At 41.2% G+C, this 14,539-nt stretch overlaps 1 protein-coding gene and 1 long non-coding RNA gene across 7 annotated transcripts in view; one reads left to right on the forward strand and one right to left on the reverse strand.

Annotated features, from left to right (window-relative positions):
• The window catches only part of ENOX1 (ecto-NOX disulfide-thiol exchanger 1), a 587,079-nt gene that overhangs the window by 470,708 nt on the left and 101,832 nt on the right, over positions 1-14,539 (forward strand). The gene's annotated exons all lie outside the window — the stretch shown is intronic.
• LOC115894587 overlaps positions 1-14,539 on the reverse strand; it is a 176,554-nt gene that overhangs the window by 26,780 nt on the left and 135,235 nt on the right. The window contains exon 2 of one of the 2 annotated variants that reach the window (XR_004054714.1): positions 1,256-1,449. The exons of the other annotated variant lie outside the window; for it this stretch is intronic. This is a non-coding gene — a long non-coding RNA (uncharacterized LOC115894587). The remainder of the gene's footprint in view (positions 1-1,255; positions 1,450-14,539) is intronic. 2 annotated transcript variants of the gene reach the window in all.

A 14,539-nucleotide genomic window follows, 5' to 3' on the forward strand; every position in this document is an offset into this window, starting at 1 on the left:
TAAGTACTCAGTAAATGTTAACTCTGCTTGTAATCTTAGTCATCCTCCAACACCTGGCACTGGGCCTTTCCCCAAGTACGTAATCAGTAAAAGTCTATGGACTTCACTTCATGTTCCCCTTCTTCTGATCTTAATGTTTTTGATGGCTTTATCCCAGAAGTTGATAGGAGGATGATAACCCTGAGAATATTTGCTCTAATTGAATCGAAATGGCAAGTATTAAAGAGGCATGTTCAAACAAAATGTTCAGAACTTTATACGTACACAATTCAGTGTCGCATGGCAAACAGGCCATGGCCCCGAGAGCTGTAACCTGGCATTGTTTTGACTATCTACATTTTGTATGCTCAAGATGCTGTGGACCCAGGGGACACAGAGTTAGTTAGATACAGGGTACCCTGTCCTCTAGGGTGTAAGACTCATTTACAAAAAGTGTTTTAAGTTAAAAATATTAGGGATGTCCTAAAGCCAATAAATTAAATTTATTATAAACCAAAATGAACATCACTACATAGTGTGTATACCTCACCCAATATTTGATGAGTATACTTTGAACACAAATTTTAGAAGAGTGAAACTAAAAAATCCCTTGCTCAGTAGGCAATCATTATTCCTTTCCATAATACACAAACAAATGTTTTTGGATTTTAACTACATTTCATTTAAACTCTGAGCTCTTTATAGGAGCAGACACTCTTAATTATGAAGTTTTCTGAGATGTCAATTTTTCATGAAAATTCACCATAACATAGGTACAAAGGAACTTTTTTTTTAATTTCGCTAAGAATTCAGACAAGGACTTTCCAAATCTTTCAGCCACTAAATCAAATTAGGAACTCATAATTAGGTTCGGTTGGAACTAGCAATATCAGCTTATCTGAATAGTTATATATGTAGCTGGAAGCTTTATGTTAAAAAAAATAAGTAATAATAATAATAATAGGACTCTGACCATCCCATTGATTTCTTTGAATAGCAGGACAACCTATTTTTTCTGATTAAGTATTTTCTCTGTGATAGTGCTTCTGAAAGATCCTTAAAAATGCCCATCAGGAAGATTATAATCAGGCACAAGCTTAAGAAGAGTCTCACTGCTACCCCATCACCAGCCACGCACAGAAGAAGGAGAGGGTTACTAAATACCAGACCAGGGTGCAGCAGCTGACTGAAGGGGCCCACTGCAAGGGGCTCCATCATTCTCACTGGTAGAAACTTCCTTTTAGGAAGCACTGAATGTAACCAAAAGTAGGCTCACCCGAGACTGGCTCAGAACTTGGCAGAGGACCAGAGAATTCAGACACTGAAAGTGAGATGGCTCAGTCTGAGGCCACATGCCAGGATCCAAGCTCTGGGCACCTGCAGACGCCAAGGGCAGGGGTGTCTGTGCTGAGTGGAAGCATAGAAGGATAAGCTGTTTTCACATGTAATGACAGCCCAGGGCACCATCTCCTGAAAGAGAAATAGACCAGTGGGGTGTGTCCATCAGTGACCGCTGAATTAAAGACAAGCACTTTCCCTTCTGGGAACCCAAGGGGGCCAAACAAGGAGATGTGATGAATCAGAACTAATGTGGCTTAAAGAGGATAAAAGAAATCTTGCAAGGTGGGCTGAGTAGCCTGCTTTCTTCCTAAACTCTAAACAGAGTTTCATTTGCAAAGGAGCCAAGAATTTCCTGTTTCTTTCTTTTTTTTTTTTTTTTTAATCTTGCTAATCTTACCCAAGGAATTCGAATAAATGTTTATTTTGGGTGGGTTTTTAAGTTCCCTAATTTTGTGTGCAGTTACAATTCCCTTTCCATAATGGACATGCTTCTGAAAAGTGTAGACTTTTTTTTTGTAAATTGCTTCACCTTTTAAATGCAAGAAAACAGATGCTATTTAAATTGATCCTGTCGCGGAAGATTCCATTTCAATGGAAGCACTCCTTCTGCCCAACCAGACTGTTTGTTTTGTAAATTCACACTTGGAGCCTAAACTGTCTTTAAGCTAAGCCCCTTTATAATCCTATTTTTGTGTAGCACCTATCAATGCCATGATTCTTGACATCTCTCTCATATATGCACAAACTTTCCAATAATCTGGTATTTTATGTAAGATTAATCTGTGTTGCTGACATTGGTGTCTACGGGACCAAAGGCTTTCCCTAATACTCTTAACTACTCAACTGTGCCACACCTCCGTGAAACTCAGTTGAGGCCTAGCTGAAGTTCTTAAACAATCCATACCTGTTTGATCCTAGCTTAGACCTGGGTGGGGTCCCCACAAGGTTTCCTGTGTGGCAGCCCACCATGTTCCCAGCTCCTGTCGGGCCCTGGCTTCTTGCTTAGCGCCATGAGTCCCTTGAGCCTGGTGGAGGGCTTGGGCTGAAAGGCAGTTGGCAGGCAGTGAAGAATGAGGACATTAGCAACCAGTCTTCAGAAAGGGAGAGCCGCCGAGGTCTTGCCCTGGGAAAAGTTAAGACACATGGCCAGGGAGCGGTACAGGGTCACCGCACTGCCGCCTGTGTGCAACCCAAAGTACCCTGATGCTTACTGACTGCCAGGAACATCATTATCTAGATTTCACATTATTATGTTTTCTGGGCATTTCATTCTGGTAAGGTTTGATGCAGGATCATTACATAGGAGAGTGGATTTAATCCTGTTTCTGTAGCAGGTTTTAAGGACACTGAGGGAATATTTATGTAATAAGATGCAAAGTTGCTATGGAAAATACTATAGCAACCTAACGTCTTCCCAGAGCCAAGCAGCCACTTGTAACAGCAATCTAAATTTACATTTATTTTAGTGTCATTTTATCGACACTCTTAGTATCTCATTCTGACAGGATGTTAAAATATGTTTTCAGCTTGCATTTGAGCAAAATTAACACAGTGTTGTTGGAATTTAAGTGCGGTTTGCACAACTTCTAGAACAAATCAGAATATTTTTTGAAGGAGTTTAGATGACAGAATCTGGGCAAGTTTGTAAGCTTTTGTTGTTGTTCTTTCCTAAATACAGGAGAGAATTCTTCAGTCGAATTTATTCCTGATTTTCCAGTTTCATTTATAAGCAATACGCAAAATCTCTGATTATGAAAAAGGGATTATCCTTTACAACATCAATGAATGTTGTCAAATGCTCACCTGTGATTCCAGCAGATGCTTGTAGAAAACACTCAGTAGCTCACCTCCTTGTGCTCTAGCAGCATGTCACATTTTACAAAATAAAAGTTGTTTTCTGAGTAAAAATAATACCTGGTCATTTTTGAAAACCTAACAACTAAGAATCATGCATAAAGAAGAAAACAAAATTGTGTTATAATATTGCAGAAGAATGTTTTGGCTTCTGATTTTTTTCTTTTCACAGTTAGCTATAGAAGTATTTTTCCGTGTATTTTTTTTAAAGCTCGGTAGTAAAATTCTACATGATTTTGGTTTCAGACAAGAGTCCTTGTGTAACAAGTGAGGCTTTTTTTAAAGTTTTCTTTTTATATATTAACGAAACAGAAAGTAGAGAACAAATAAATTTGTATTCTTCCTGGATCATAGGCTCTTTCCTGTGGACCTTTGAGAGTTGAAGCTAAAATCTTTGAGGTGGTCAGAGCAGGTTCCTGAGGTTATTAAAAGCGTGGTAACTGGGCCAGACCTTCCAAAGGCATTTTTTAGGTCCCTTGAATGTGATTATGGCAGAGAAGCTATAGATATGTAGGCCAGTTAGTAGTGGAAAAATAGTATCTATTGATTTTCTTCTCTACCTCTCCATCTGAAATCTTAAAGTGTGACTGTAGCATTGTTAAGAGTAGGACACTGGCCAAAAGAATCAATACTAGGCCATATTAAAACACACACTGTTACCAGCCTCTTAGCACAGTGATGTGCTGTTTATGAACATCATTGTCCTAATTCTCCTCTGCTTTTATACTGTATTGTTCATCAAAACACAGTAGGTACATAAAGCTATTATAGCTTGACTCCTAACGCTGTTGCATATAAGCTTCGTTAATCAAAGACTTGAAGATGGTAGATATACTGCATGAACACAGAAAATGAAGACAGGATGATGTCTTGTAGAATTCTAGTTAACCATAGGTAGTTAAGAGCCACATAACTAATTTAAAAAGTAAGTACTTCCTTCCCTTTCTTGGAAATTCCACTTGCCATTATATGATACTGAGAAGTCCTGGAAATTGAAGTTTGAAGGAAATTATTATTATACTAAGCTCTCCCACATCGAAATGGCTTAGCGTACCCTTCTCTTTCACTTGACTGAATGCTCTTGATATCAAAGAGGGAGCAAGAGCTCAGCAGCTCTTCTCCCCAGTTCCAGGACACAATGTGTGAAGCCTTCTAGGAAGTGGCTAGAGAAAGAAAATTTTATTTTAGACTCCCGTCACTAGCAGAGAAGTAGGAAGAAACATTTCTGGAGTGAAAGTTGCAAGACAGAGTCTATTAATTGTAGCATTTCTGGCAGGGCGTTGCAGCATCTTTAATCAGCCCCCTTTAAGTTCTAAAGCTGCTGTGTCCCAAAGGCCCTTACTTTCTATTTGGGGCATGCTGGTCATTGCAGCTCGAAGCAGTTACCTAAATTTTCAGTGCTCAGAATTAGTTTAGAAACATCTAAACATTGAACACTAGAGTATTTACTGGTTAATTAATGGTATATCCATGAGCAGTCTTGAAAGAAACCATGGTTTAGACTATATAATGGAATGAGAGAAGGTTCTTAATATATTGTGAAGTGATAAAAGAAGTTACAAACCAGCATGGATAATTCCATTTGTGTGTGTATGTGTTATATTCACAGTTTATGTTGGGGAAAATATGTGAGGATATAGGTCAAAATATTCAGACTGATTACCACCAAATGGTATAATTACAAGTGACTTTTGTTTTTTCTTCCTGTGCATTTCAAAAATGTCCTCAATATATGCACATATTATTTAAATAATTAAAACTACAATAAATACTAATTTATAAATTACCTAGGAGAATCTATGAAAAAATCCGTGTTTGTTGAGGAATACTACCTAGACACTTCCAGTCATTCTGGAAAGTCAAGAATAGTAAGGAATAGTAACTAGTATCAGATAATGATAGTTTATTGAATTGCCTTCTTTTGCTTTAATTAGGGAATTTCCACATTTAACTCACCATAGTATGTTTACCTTATCAGACCACATAATCTTACAATTTCCTATTCTAAGAGCTAGTCATATTGGCATAAATATTAAATAATGGATCCAAGAAATAATTCAAGTTCTAAACCAGGCAGAAATGTTGAGTTCTTACCCACAGAGAGATTAGCAATGACGAGAAGTTATGTTATTTACCCAAGATTGTAAGTGGAAAGTCTAGAGCTCAATACTAGCTTTCTCCTTTAGAGGTTAATGATCCTTTTATGACACTACTGAATTTTATGGGAAAAGGACTCCAGAATCTCTTTCAAATGCCTTCAGTGACATCATGAGAGTCAGTAACCAAATAAAATCAACCAAGGATTTTGAGTGCCTGCAGGGTACGTGGTGCCATAATGCCTTCTGGAGGCAAAGGTAGCCTGGAGATGCTTATTACCTTAAAATGTTCATCCCACAAAGCCAACTGGGGCTTCTGCTTGGTCTTCCCAACTGTTTTTTGTTTGTTTTTGTTTTTTTTCCCCACTAACTAGAAAGAGATTTGCTTCAACATAGGCAACATACCCAGCGAACTCTTTATAAGCCCATCCCAACAGAAATGCTGCCCTTAAAAACTATTCAGGAAATTGGTACCACCCGTTTCCTAATTGAGTGACATTTGTTTCCTGAAAGCAGAGTCCGCTGTATGGCTTTAGACAAGAAAAAGAAGAAAAGGAAATGCCTTGAAGAGGTGAAGTGCATAGGGAATGTTCATTGCCGTGTTATCTGTTTCCTTTGGTAACCATATACACTGTCACAACCCATGTCTTCCATTTAGCAAGTCCCCAAAAAGATAAAGAGAAAAATGAAGACATTTCTCAAACCTGAGGCACATGGTTGATGGTTGATCTGAAATGATCTGAGCTACAATATCAGCCCTTTGATTTCCCATCTCATCCCATGTTTTCTTTGCACCCTCAGGGTCTAGGAGAGCCTACCTGAGGATCACCAGTTTATTGACTCACCATCTAATTTCAAGACTTATTGAAGTGCCTCTCCCTGTTTCTCTGCTCCCGAGGCTTTTCTTTATGAGATGTACCTCTCAATATAACTTAAAAATAAGAGTCTGAGGGACAGCATCTACAGTAATATCAATCTTCTTGAGATTCACAGACTCAGGGAAATTCTGATTTGGAAGAGATTTTTGGAAGTAATATGTCTTCTCCCTTCCCCCAATGTCCTAAATTAATGAGAAAAATGAATTTTGGTACCTCCAAATAATGATCAGTTGAGCTGCTGAATAAATACCACAAGTTTATATTGGATACTTGTGATTTTTTTTATAATTACAAGTTTTCAGGCACAACTTTATCTACAACATGTATTTGGCAAATCTTTTGGAGGCAGGATGAGAGATTTTATTTTTCTTATAGTGATTTACCAGTCAGTTGTTTATGAAATGTCTGCATCTGCAAAACTAGACTTTTCTAGTGCAGTTTTTCTACTGAGCATCCTAAAGCCATCCATTTCTCTACCCTCAGTTCTTTGCCTCCACAAATTGTCTTAAACAATGTCATAATACAAAGCAGTGATAAAATTAAAACAACAAATATTCAGTAAATTCTCACAATGTGTGTGGGAGCATATCCTTTGTCTTCTTTTTTTTTTAATACTTTAAGTTCTAGGGTACATGTGCACAACATGCAGGTTTGTTACGTATGTATACATGTGCCATGTTGGTGTGCTGTGCCCATTAACTCGTCATTTACATTAGGTATATTGCCTAATGCTATCCCTCCCCGCTCCCCCCACCCCATGACAGGCCCCAGTGTGTGATGTTCCCCTTCCTGTGTCCATGTGTTCTCATTGTTCAATTCCCACCTATGAGTGAGAACACGCAGTGTTTGGTTTTCTGTCCTTGTGATAGTTTGCTGAGAATGATGGTTTCCAGCTTCATCCATGTCCCTACAAAGGACATGAACTCATCCTTTTTAATGGCTGCATAGTATTCCATGATGTATATGTGCCACATTTTCTTAATCCAGTCTATCATTGATGGACATTTGGGTCGGTTCCAAGTCTTTGCTATTGTGAAGAGTGCCGCCATAAACATACATGTGCATGTGTCTTTATGCAGCGTGATTTATAATCCTTTGGGTATATCCCCAGTAATGGGATGGCTGGGTCAAATGGTATTTCTAGTTCTAGATCCTTGAGGAATCGCCACACTGTCTTCCACAATGGTTGAACTAGTTTACAGTCCTTTATTACAGTCCTTTGTCTTCTTTACAGTGCCAGATTAAGGGGAAAGAATAGCTAACAAAGCCTTAAAAGACTGAGAATCAGACTTGGATGTGAGAGGGTTACTTGTCTCCTCTGAAAAATCCTCATAGCATAACATCAGTTCTGCTTTTCCTGGAATAGTGTCAGATCATGGGTCCTCACAGTCTCTGCCCACTGTGCCCTCCGAAGTCATAGCCAAAACTAGTAGATAAACTCTAACATAAAGAAGTGTGAGAGCATAAACTTTAACATAAAGAATGCCCAGCCCACGACATTGTACATGGTAGGGGGGCAAGATTTTGTTAAATGAATGGATAGAAAATTAAAACTAGGAAGAACTAATTTTTAATCTGTTGGGGGATATTTTTTTCATTTTAAAGAAAAAAAAAAAACCTATCACCTATTTAATCCTCAGAGTACTGACTATGTTTTTTGGATGAGGACCCTGAGGTCTCTTGGAGGTTTAGTTTCTTGCCCCAAGCCTCATAGCTGGTATCTGGCTTCAGAGCACCTTGTCTTTCTCTAGCACACTTGTACCTCTCTTCTCTATTTAATCCATGTCCCCTCAACTCTCTGAGGTTGGCAGGGGTAGATATGTGGGATGCAGAGGACTATGTTATGTCATGTGTGTCTCTCAGGGTGACTGTGCCTCAGACACACCCAGTAGTCCCCAAAGTATCATCTGTGTGTGGTGCCCCTTCCCCTCTGTGGAATTCTGCTTCCATCATTATATATCAGACACTCTGTATGTTACTCTTTTTTGGCAGGAAGAATGTGATGTTCTTTCAGGTCATTAAAACATGGGGGACTACGGCAAGGAGAAGGATGGGGCTAAGAGGAAGATGTGTAAAGAAATAGGTAACAGTTGAAGCTTTTTTCTGTAGAACTAGGTTGCAATTTTTGCAAATGATAAACTATATCTTGATTTAATTTTCTCTTTCTTCCTTTCTTTCTTAGTAATTGAAAGTCATTGGGTTCTTGAACTTTGAAATAGGAAATAAAATTTACAATGGACTTTTTGACTCTTCTAAGTAACACTTAGGCTCCTAAGGAATATTGTAAGTGATGCTCGATCATCAGTGTCATGTTAACAAAGCACTTTCTATGAAATGATCCATAGTCCCTTCCCTCTCATGTTCAATAAAAAGCTAGTAACAAGAGAGCTGCCTTCTCAGAGGAATTCTTTTAACCTTTCAGAAACAAAATATTTTATGCTAATTTCTGCTTAATTGGAAGGAAGTCATTTTTTAAAAAAATCATTGAATATGGGTTTGAGGTCTGTTCCATCGCTGACCTCTTTAATTCAATCAAGGTCACCTCGTAAACTTGCCCAAACAGCTCTGTTTCTCAATTAGAAAAAAAGGTAGAGCTGTTTAAAAAGCGTTTAGTGTTTGATTAATAGTGCTTAACTGGCGCCTCAGCACTTGCAGAGTCTTTTTAAGGAGACTCCGGTAAGAATAAAACATGGCTACCTGAAAAATTATACTCATCAGAAATGTAAAACAAATCATTTTAATGAACAAAGCAAAAACTGGTTTTTTGTGGGGATGTGAGAAAGGTTATCATGCTCAATATATAGAGGGTTTAAATGTCTGAACAACTCTCTCCCAGGGAAAAGTTGCTGTAATTTATCCATCCAGACACTTTATAAAATACATGCATTTCCCCTGCCCAAGGACTCCAAGAAGACTAATGCTGAGTTTGTCGAAGCAAGATTTTGTAGCACTCAGGTTCTGGGGATAAAAAGAAGTGATGATGTGTCCAGTTGAAGAATGTGAACTGAAGCCATCTGAATCACTGAAATATTGAGAATTCCGAAAATAAGTTCTTGGCTTTCTTCTGCATTTCCTCCCCACTATCGGGCCTGACTGAGCACTGCCAAGCTCACTATGATACTCTCTTTGGAAGAAAGGCTCATCTGGGTGGTCAAGCGTTAGAATGGCTCTGAGAAAGGGACCTCTATGAGTGAGAACCAGTGTTGTTGGCAGGGGGAGTTTAGAGTCACTGATACAGTAAACAAGTAACTTTGAGGCTGGGTGCAGTGACTCACACCTGTAATCCCAGCACTTTGGGAGACTGAGGTGGGCGGATCACTTGAGGTCGAGAGTTCCAGACCAGCCTAGCCAACATGGTGAAACCCCGTCTCTACTAAAAATACAAAAATCAGCGAGGTGTGGTGGCGCACACCTGTAATCCCAGCTACACGAGAGGCTGAGGCAGGAGAATCGTGTAAGCCTGGGAGGCAGAGGTTGCAGTGAGCCAAGGTCATACCACTGCACTTCAGCCTAGGTGACAGCGAGACTCTGTCTAAAAAATAAAAATTTAAAAAATTAAAAATAACTTTGAGCAGATGAGGTCAGAGGGCCCTCGAGGTACCTTGGTTCTATTTCTGGCATGGCTTGACAAATAATGTCCCTTCTCTAAGCCTCAGCTTTCTCAGCAATGACATGAGGCTCATCCTGGGAGTTCCGCAATAAGGCTGTGAGAAATAAACAATTAAGGGATTCTGTGGTATCTTGCAAATACCAGGCACTGTGGCAATGTGCAGCGTTGATACTGGTGTAGAGCAGAAGGTGTGGATGTGTGGTTCACGGCCCCGTCTGCACATGAGAATCAGCTGGGCAACTTTATACTCATACCAACGGCCGAGGGTTAATACCCAGGCATCTGTGTTATTAAAACAGTCCCCAGGTGACTCTACTGCACAAAGGATTGAAAACCACTGGCCTGTAACGTGAGGATGAAGGCTGTCAGATAGTGCTTAACTGGCACCTCAGCACTTGCAGAGGCTTTTTAAGGAGGCACTGGTAAGAATAAAGCATTGCTACCTGGAAAATCATACTCACCAGAAATGCAAAACAAATCATTTTAATGAACAAAGCAAAAACTGTTTTTTTGTGGGGATGTGAGAAAGGTTACCTCTTTCCCCACCTATTAGGTGGGAAAGAAGGACAAGACGGGTTGAGGTAAGTTAATGTGGGAATGAGAAGAAAACAAAAATGGAGTAAAGGATAAAAATCTGTAGTGGACAGGAAGTGACTGACATAGGCAATGATAAAGGAGCAAAGAAAGGAGAAGTGAGAGGGAGGTAGTTTAAGCGGAGCAGGCAAGACCCAGGTGAAGAAGTCCCCTCACAGGTCTGTGTCGGGCGCATTTGGAGTATCCTCTGGCTCACTGGAACAAAGGGCGGCTTGAAAAGGGAGGGCTGGGGAGGAGGGCAGCCTGATGTGAGTGGTGATGCAAGCCAAGGACAGAGGCCCTGCCTTTCTCTACCTCTAGGAGAATAGACAGGAACTGTTTGCTCATCCATCAGCAGTGAGAGAGGGAAGCAGGCATGCCTGGCCCCTCGCCAAGGAGAAAAGCCTCTGCGAAGCTAGAGACTGGTGTGGTAAGCACGTGTACGCAGAAGCAGCCTCATCTCCCACAGTGAAAAGGCTGATCCCGGGGCCCAGTCAAGGGCAATTAGTTCCAGAGGCTCAGCCTGGCCTCTCCTGGGTGCAAGCCACAAACATGCCATAGCAGAAACTTTCTCCAGACGTATGGCTGCAAAGAAAAGTAATGCACAACAACATCGAGCGGATGAGAACAATGTGTTTTGGAGACACTGCCTGTAGGATTTATGAAAGCATTCAGTCACAGACAGTGTCATTCCAGGAGAGTCAGGCGGAAGCATTCAGCAAGGAGCAGGCTGATAAGTTAATGGAATGTGAGAAGACATGGCAGAGGCAGAGAAGCCCGGAGGGCTGTGCTGGTTGTAAAAGCAGGAGAGAAGGTCCTTTCAGCTATTGGAAAAGGCTGAAAGAAAGCAAGTATGAAAACTAATGAAAGAAATCTAAGACTAGAAGAAAGTCATGAAGAAAGCATTAGAAAGTGGGGAGCTGGTCCCTAAAGGCCAGGGAAGTGGATCTAAAATGTTGGCATGCATCAGAATCACCCTAGAAACTTGCTGAAAGGCACATCCCTGGCCTCATTCCAGAATCTCAGATTCATAACATCTGGGATGAGTCCATGGTTTCTCATTTAAGAGATACCAAAGTGGTACAGATACCTCAAGATGCCAGCTAGCTGTTCACACTGGGTCCTCCTACCTTGGTTATACATTTAGAGAGGATGCAGATACATTTTGTCCTATTGCCAGACACAAGTAAGTATTCCTAAGTCAGTGTCAATGTTGGTAATGAGAACCGTGGGGAGGAGGAGGCTCAGAGACAGCCCAAGCACAGTCATTGCCCAAGCATAAAAGTGAAGTCTTGGTGCCCAGTTAGTAGTCTGGATAGTTAGGGTTTACCTAAGGCGGAAGTAACTTTCGAAAAAAGTGTTCTGTTCAACTCGTTATCACAAGTATTTGGCATTATAAAATAAAAGCCTTACAAAAAAAGATGCTACTCCTTGCAAAGAGCCATGCATAGAACTGAGAAGACACTTTAGGTTTGGGCTGGCCGTCATTTCACATTTCATAGCGTGGATGTGTTTTACATGGTAGAAGCACCAGTTCAAATATTAATATAACTCTGTGTGTGTGCGTGCGTGCGTGCGTGCGTGTGTTTCTGTGTAGGGGGTAGAGCAGGAGAAGGGAAATATCACTTCTTAAGGGGAAAGTTTCTTGATGAAAATTAGAAGTGACCACTTGTTAAAAGGAAGGACATTTCTAAGATGGGAGGAAAAAGAGGTCACTGCTTTTATACTGCAGACTGGTGAGAAAATCAGAGGAGTTGTTTTGGAGGGAAGGATTGCTGTTTAAAGTTTCTCTCTTTGGACAAGACCAACTACTAGTTAGGATGAAGTCATACAGGGCTGAGCCCATGGTGGAGTACTACACCCAAGGGAGGTGCACTGTCTGCAGGGGAGGGGCTACAATTCCTGAAGGCCAGTGTCATTTTATGATCTAGCTTGGCTTAGCTAAGTCTGACTTTCCTTAAAAAGAATCTTTAAAGCCTTTAGAGGATTTTTAAAAAATGTCCCTATAATCTTGGAAATCAAAATAGAGACTGAAAGTGACAAAGAAAACTAAAATCTAATTAAAAGAAAAGGAAGAGTGGGGGAAAATGCCCCCTCCTGAGATGCTCCTGCCTGGCCTTGGGGCTCAGTAGGAAGCAGCCTGCTCTCCTCTCCTCCATAGCCGTGGCACCTCCTCCTGGAGATCGCTGAATCTTTTGGTAAAGCAGTGTCCACTGTGCAGCAGTCCCACTCTGCTTCCCTTCAGCTTTTCAATGTGTGAGCTCAACCGCTGCCTTCCAGAAAGAGCCTCCTCCAGCTCTTAAGTTCCAGCCAGAAGCCTTCTCTCCCTCATTTGACTCCCACTACACAGTGTGAGGATGGCCTCTCCTGGAGCCCTTCTAACCAGCTTCTACCAGGTTCCATATCTGTGGCTCTCCCTGCGGCTGGGCTGGGAGCTGCTGAGGCCAGGCCGGGCAGGGGCTCAGAGCCTTGCTTCCCCACCCTGTCCCTGGCTTGGCCTAGAGTAGGGGGCTCAGCTCATGCTTACAGCATTCACTTCTGATGTGTTTCCCGGAGGTCTCTAAAGGCATCCTCACCTGACAGAGCATCCTGCAACAGTGTTTTAAATGACAGACTTATCCTACTTTTGCAAGAAGTGAACATGTCTCTTTCCTTTGCTTATTTTCCTCTGAGGAAAATGGGGATGGTTTTGGATGGATCAGAGGATAATAATGTAAATGGAAAAGTGATAAGGCATGATGTGAATTCTCCATAGTGGCAGTAGCCCAGCAGCACCTCCTAGTTTTGCTGCTGGTGCAGACTACTTCCTCAGGAAGAGTTCTAGGGAGGAAGGAGCAGAGAATTTTTTTTCCTGAGCCACCTGCTGCCCGTTGTGCCTCCAGACTCACATTTAAGCCATCATAATAACAGGATCTAGCTTACCTGTATTCTCCAAATTATCCTTACTCCACTGGCCTCACACAAAGATGAAAATAGACACTGCATTGTGCTTCTGTTTAGCTTTCCCTAATAATAGCTAATATGCAGAGTCGAATACACACTGCACATATGAAATGTTATGTCAATGCTAAGTTGTAATAATAATAATCCTGCAAAAATGTAGCAGAAGAAATTTCCGTGAGCAATTTGAGGAAGATTACTGCTTCAGTGGTGACACAGGTATTATTGAAAAGCAGATCAATTGTACTTTCTTGGTACCATAAGAGGCTCTCTAGCAGGAGACTGGCTGTTGGCAGATGTCATCCCAGGATACTTTCCAGCTCTGTGCCTGGCCACTGGGAGGCACTCATGGCAACAGCAGCCATCGAGAATGAGGCCACCAACAATGAGGGACCCCAAGCCTCTATTGGTCTTCTGAGCATAGTACTGGTCCTTGTGTTTGGCCTTAATTAGCCCAAGCAAAGTAGACTCAGGGGACAGAGTTCATGGGAGGTTAACACAACAGGAGAGGAGTTTCTGTCACCTTTATTCTAACTGAAGGCACAGACACTTTAAAAATCAAACATAGGTAAGTTTAGATGGATGGGGTGAATAGTCTCAAACTGGATCTTTGGAATCCTGAGATCAGCATGGGTCTATGGACAAAACTCTCTCAATAAAGCATTATTTGGAACTCAGGCTCTTGAGCTCTGGGATTAGTGGGTATCACTGTGGCCGTTTGAGAGAAGAGAGACACAGGGAAGAAAGTAGGATCCCTAAGTGGTTCAAGCCAGGCCTCAAGTTTTCCTGAAGGGTGAGTTTAACTTCTCCATAAATCATCCCCAAGTTTGTCCTGCAGAAAATACATGCATGTTTATTTTAAAACAGGATCATCCTCTCTGCTTTTGTAGCAGAGTCTCTCTCCAGCAGAACACTCCCAAGATAGAGCCAGAAATTGAATGTTTTACTTCTGTTAGGAGCAAACTAGCCACTACAGTAGGGTCCCTGGTTCACTCCTTTCTCTGGGATGGGTAGCACTTATGTGGAGCTGAGCTGCCATGGTGGCAATACATCGAGGAATACAGTTCTAGAGCCACACTTTGTACCTCCAACCAGCCACCTCTGTCTCCCAGAAACTCATTTCCATCATCTGGAAAATAGAAATAATAATCATATTGACTGTATCGTGTTTTCATGAGGGTGAAAGAATACTGTGTAAATAATATGCTTACCACAGTGCCTGGCACATGAAAATCATTAGCTGTCACTACCACTATTGCTATTCCCAT

This window comes from Rhinopithecus roxellana, chromosome 18 (genome assembly GCF_007565055.1).
Source record: "Rhinopithecus roxellana isolate Shanxi Qingling chromosome 18, ASM756505v1, whole genome shotgun sequence".
In the NCBI taxonomy this organism is placed as follows: Eukaryota; Metazoa; Chordata; class Mammalia; order Primates; family Cercopithecidae; genus Rhinopithecus; species Rhinopithecus roxellana.